A 6447-nucleotide genomic window follows, 5' to 3' on the forward strand; every position below is an offset into this window, starting at 1 on the left:
TGTGTGGGAAGTGTGGTCCAATTCTATTATTGGTGGAGTTCAGAATGCTCTTTGATTGTAGGTGAACTATAAATCCCAGTAATTACAACTCCCAAGTGACAAAATCAATCCTCCACAATCCCACCAATATTCAAATTTGGGTGTATTGGGTATTTGTAACAAATTTAGTCCAGCTCCATCATCGTTTGGGTTCACAGTGCTCTCTGGATGTAGGTGAACTACATCTCCCCTAAATCACTGTCAATTCCTCCCAAATCCCTCCAGTATGTTCTGTTGGTCATAGGGGTTCTGTGTGCCAAGTTTGGTCCAGGTCTGTCATTTGTGGTGGTATCAGTGGTCTGTGGAATTCAGAGCTGAATCGGTTGAAGGTACTGCAAATCCCATCATACATTGTCCATACTCCCCCAAACACAGTGTTTTTGTGATTAATCACTATGCTTTAATTATGTTCAATTTGTAACAATGAAAATAGAAGAAGTTTGCACTCAACTTAATCTTGCCCTTCCTTGTAGATTTCAGCAAAACAAAATGATACACCCTCTCCAAGTTTCTGTTCTTCCTCTTTAAAAACTGTTTTCATCTTGACCACATTCTGATGTTGATTGACTATGTGTTTAATTTTCATCAGTGAAATGTTGATGGGCACGAACTTAGAAATGATGCAGAATCCAGGCATGCTGGAGTGGGCCTATATTTTTGCCTCCCAATAACTGGTTTATGCTTTGGTCTTGACTTGGTTCATCTGACTTCCACCTCATAGCTCCCAGAATCCCTCAACAAACATGGCTTTAGTGTTTCAAAAAGTAATTTTATCAGGTACTGAGGAAAGCCTGGGTGGACAACTCTACTCAAACAAGAATCATGTAAGAAGACTGAGCAGATTGTACTCTCTTTTTTCATCTTGTTTCAAGGCTGAAATAGAATCAATTTATGAATGCCAACTTCTCTGAACAACTTGAGGGATTGGCTGAAAACAATTTGTTGTTTCAGGCAGAGCAGCAGATGGTACTCTTCGTTGATGGGAAGAAGTGTTAATAGAAAGCCAACTAAATTGTTTTGATCCCTACATAGAAAATGCCACAAAATGCCCAGCAGTATACAATAAAATACAACAGTATAAAAACATATTAATCACAACAAATTAATACATGAAAATTATAAAACACAACATCACAAAATAAAAGTGTAGCCGGTGGCCAAGGGCGACCTAATGGCCCTTCAATCTTCAAACTTGAAGGAGAGGAATAACTTTATAATTGTGCAATATATTAGGAGTACTAATCACAGAGGTTCCTAACCTTTGGGCTTCCAGGTGTTTTGGACTTCAGCTCTCAGTTCCTAACAGCTGGAAAGCTGGCTGGGATTTCTGGGAGTTGAAGTCCAAAACACCTGGAGGCCCAAAGGTTGGGAACCATTGCACTAAAGGCACCAGAAGCTAAGCAGGGTCAGCTTTGGTTAGTACTTGAATGGGAGACTGCAAACCAATACCAGGTGCTGTAGCCTATATTTCAGAGGAAGGAACTTGCAAAGCCTATTCTGAGTATCCCTTGCATAAGAAAACCCTATGAAATTCATGGAAACGTCATAAGTTGATATGTGATGTGAAGGTACACACAATCCAACTGTTACCTTTTTCAAGTTCTGAACCTTAACTATGACTTCCTATGTGAAGCCTATGCCAGTCAATGCTTTCCTTCATCTACTATAGTTGTATTTTCAATTTTGGCAGACAAAAGGGAGTTATGGATCTTCAAAATGCCATGGATTCTTTTTGGCTTCTGGGAATATCTGTACAAATGTTTGTGTCCCTTGCTTCCAGGAAACGCTAAGCATTGGTGTGTGATATTTTTTAGAACTTGGTCTTATTGTAGATGTTGCTTCATATCTAGCAGGGATAGTTTTGAGAATTTGATACGAGTGAGTATCAGTTCTATGCTGAAAATATGCAGCTCTGTATTTCTTTAATAAAACAATTAGGAGAGCAATTTGTTGTTCAATTAAATAAATTAGTTCTAAACCAGTACCTGGAGGCCACAGTCAAGTGGATTAAATTACATATACTGAAGGCTACTCTAGATAAACAAATGCACTTGGAGGTTGAGGTCTTTGTAGTTTAGTTCTCATCTTTTAAAAACAACCACAAACAAACAACATTTCTGTGGTCCTAGACAATTGTCTGACAGATTCCAGCACCAAATACAAAATTAATTCCTTTCTACAAGTACGTTTGTATCTAATGCCAGGATATATTGGGGTTATGTTGGACAAAGAGTATCATTCTCTTTCTCTTTTTAAGTGCTATAGTGCAGTCTTTCTCAAACTGTGCTCTTCCAGATGCTTTGGACTTCAGCTCCCAGAAATCCCAGCCAGTTTACCAGCTGTTAGTAATTGTAGGAGCTGAAGTCCATAACATTTGGAGGAGCACAGTTGAGAAACTCTGCTAGTGTTTCAGTGAAATAACATTTTCAGTACTTTAAAAAATCAAATCGAGCCCTTTAAAACATCAAACCACATCAGAAGACTATATCTCAGTTTAAAGAAATCACCACAAAAAGTGAGTATGAAGTTAAAAAAAAAGCAGTAAAACACAAGCAGTTATACCTCAAGAACATTTGCTTCTTCAGATTAGTCTACAAGTTTCTTGAAAATGAATTCAGGGAAAGCTTAACACAGCACAGCTCTTCCTATGATAAATGGAGTAGCAATTTTCCCTGCCAGATCAAGTTAGCAGCTTAGGATCTATCTACATAGGCTATTTAATGAGGAGCTAGTCCAAGTTCCCAGTTGTAACCTATGAATGTGAGAGCTGGACCATAAAGAAGGCTGAGCGAAGGAAGATTGACGCTTTTGAACTTTGGTGCTGGAGGAAAATTTGGAGAGTGCTTTGGACCACAAGAAGATCAAACCAGTCCATAGTCCAGGAAATAATGCCCGATTGCTTGCTGGAGGGAAGGATATTAAAGGCAAAGATGAAGTACTTTGGCCACAAGACAGGAAAGCTTGGAGAAGATGATGATGTGGGGGGAAATGGAAGGAAAAAGGAAGAGTGGTGGGTGATATGGATGGATGGGATCCTTAAAGTGACTGGCTTGACCTTGAAGAATCTTGACCTTGAAGGTGGCGACCAGCCAATAGAGAGCTCTGGCATGGGCTGGTCCATGAGGTCACGAAGAGTCGGAAGCGACTAAACGAATAAATAACAAGTCCAAAATAGAAATGCCCTTAACCAGCATTCCCTTACTTCTCCTAACATGAGGCAAAACTGCATTAACTTCTTCCTACTTGGTGGTTTGCACCACTTATAGATAGGACCATAGCATCCAGGTGTCCGTTATCAAATGCAGCTGGTATGTGACTTGTATTGTCATACATTTGTTTGATCCTGGCATGGATTAACTGTTGTAACACAATCAATATGGGATACCCTTGAAGATGACTTCATTATATGGGCCACTGGAATCACCACACATTGTGGCGAATCTGGTGGTGTCCATTGGGGGACATGGGGAACCCGACTCCCCATGCCCTGCATCACTCGACTTACCCATTGCCGCATCCCACAAGGAAAACAATGTAGATAAGCCCTAAGCTACTAACTTGATTTTGCAGAGAAATTTGCTACCTCATTTATCATAGGAAGAGTTGTGCTGTGTTGAGCTTTTCTAGAATTCATTTTCAAGAAGCTTCCAGACTAATCTAAAGAAGTGTCACCCGGTTTCCCCTTGATGATTCAATACAAGACTGGAAGCCTCCTGTGTTGCCACTGTGGCAGCATGTGCCAGTTTACTTTTGCGATGGAGCCCCACCGGAAGTAGCTCTACATTATGAGATGGAAGCCAACGGACTCCATTGCAAAAGTAAAGATGAACCAGTGCATGCCACCAAAAAGTACCCCATCTGATGAAGTCGTTAGACCCATCTTCATTTTTTTCCACTGCTTTTAAAACATCCCAGTTAACTCCACTAACTCTGTGGTTACAGAGGATAGAGAAAAAACAGAATCTTCCTCTTCCCTGTAAGTTCAGGCAAAAGTAAACTGTTGCAACTTCTAGCATGTGTGTTCTTCCTTATTAATGACTTTTCCCATCTTGATCACACTCTTATGTTACTTCTGTTTTTCCTCTGTGAAATATCAGAGGGTGTGCAATTGGCAGACCCAAACACATTAAATGCACCAGATCCTATCTGGTCTTGAATGCTAAGCCGTGTCAGCCCTGTTTAGCTCTTCAATAGGAGATCGCCAATCAGAGCCACCCCTAGGTATTTTTCAAGTGTAGGCGAACAGAATTTTGCCCCCCCCCCCCAAAAAAAACTAATCACTGAAAAATACAAGCGTTGGATAAGCGAAAACGTTTAATAATAAGGAGGGATTAAGAAAAAGCCTATTAAACATCAAATTACATCAAAATTTTACAAATTAAGCACTAAAACATCATGTTTTACAACAAATCAACAGAAAAAGCAGTTCAATACCTTGCTGAGGCAGGCCGCAGGAGACAGGGGTTGCCTCGATGGCACCCCCAACAAGATGGTGCCATAGGCAACTGCCTAGTTGGCCTGGTGGTTGAACCGCCTCTGTCGCCAATGAATACCAGGTGTCAAAGGCTACATTTCAGAGGAGAGAACTGGAAACACAGCCTCTGAGGGTTCCTTATCCAAGAAAGTCCTATGAAATTAATGGGATCGCCATAATTTGACAAATGACTTGAAGGCTCACACACATAACTGTTGCACAAGCAATTTCACTTTACTAACTGGTATGTGTTTTCAATATGCCACTTTATTCACTGGGACTTTGGAAGCAGCAAGCAGATTTGTGGATTTGCTATTAGTTGCACAATCTCAGAAAAACAATATAGTACAGGGATGGGCAAAGCCAGCCAATGGGATGCATGCAACCCACATTTGATCTCAGAAACCACTAAAACACCCAGATGCCCCCCTAAAATGTAAGGGTGATTTTTCACCAAAAACTGACCCAGATCTCCCCATATAACCCACAAATGTAACAGTTTGGTCTACTCAACACTCATCTCAAAAGTTCCCATCACAGCCCAAGAAACAAATATCTATGAAAACAACACCCAGAAGTGGCATTGTGTCACTTCTAGTGAGCTGAAACACCACCACCCAGGAAAAGGGGGTCCTGGGTAACTTATTAGAACATAATGGCAGATGTCTCAAAATGTGACAAGGTGCTTTGGTTGTCAGTCAAATATCAGTCATCAATCTCATGTCAAAATTCCAACTAAAGAGCTTCCTTAAAGCAAAATGGAGGACTGCCTTAACTTTGTTTATTTGCTATAATTCTAGATAGTGCCTGGCTATCATCACTGAGTTGTTTTTATTTGATTTTATTGGATGTTTTCATGATTTTATATGTTTATAAGTCAAATGTACCAATGTTAATGTATTTTATTGTGTATTACTGGACTTGGTCCCCATGTGAACCGCGCCAAGTCCCTTCCGGGAGATGGGGCGGGATACAAGAATAAGGTTATTATTATTATTAGGAAAGGACTCTGAGATACTGCTACCTGAAGGTGCATCTTCACTATAGAATGAATGCAATTCGACACCACTTTAACTGCCATGTCCCAATGCAGTGGAATCATGGGAGTTGTAGATTTGCAAAGCTTATATCCTTTTCTGCCAAAGGATGCCAGTGCTTAACCAAACTCCAAGGATTCCATAACACTGAGTCATGACAGATAAAATGGTACCGAACTGCATTAATTGTACAGAGTAAATGCAGGCCAAGTCAAGAAATAAATGTTGGAAAAGCATAAAAGTGCTAAAGAACGACTGCTAATATTTCTGAGGCTTTGAAAAGGGAAGAGAAAACTATCTCCAAAATTCTGCTGTCATGACTCTTGCAGGCTACCTAACACTTTGTGTTGCATTACGATAAAGACTGAGACATCAAAAAATTAGTTTTGTCTAGTAGTTAATCATCAAGCCATTGCCCTTCTTATAACACCCCAAATTTCATCCTGCCCAATGACAGAGCCAGCTCTGATTTGTTGATGAAAAAAAAGCAGATTGCAAAAAGCAAGAATGGTAATAAAGTGAAGGGAAAGGCAAGTAAAGCCACAGGGCTGGATCAGCCAGTTTTAAACATACCAAGAGCATCTGCCGATCAAAAGCCTCGCAGTCCACTATTCCACCGGGAAAGTGTCGGCAAGTAAATCCAGAGCTTAAAAGGAATCTGTGGCATTTGCACTCGTAGGCTTGCCTATAAAAAGACTCGCTTTGTCCCCCCTGAGTATTGAGGCAGGTTGACCAGCAAAGCTGTTGCCCTTTGCCCTATAGAATGCTCTAGGCCAAAACTAGAAAACCTGGCAGTATTTTTTTATGATGCGTCTTTTGAACACTTCCCAAGCCCAGGTACACAGAAGCAGCCTCTATTCTCTATCAGAGGACACTGGGGTGGGTGTGACCCCAGCA

This window comes from Anolis carolinensis, chromosome 6, assembly GCF_035594765.1.
Source record: "Anolis carolinensis isolate JA03-04 chromosome 6, rAnoCar3.1.pri, whole genome shotgun sequence".
NCBI classification, from domain to species: domain Eukaryota; kingdom Metazoa; phylum Chordata; class Lepidosauria; order Squamata; family Dactyloidae; genus Anolis; species Anolis carolinensis.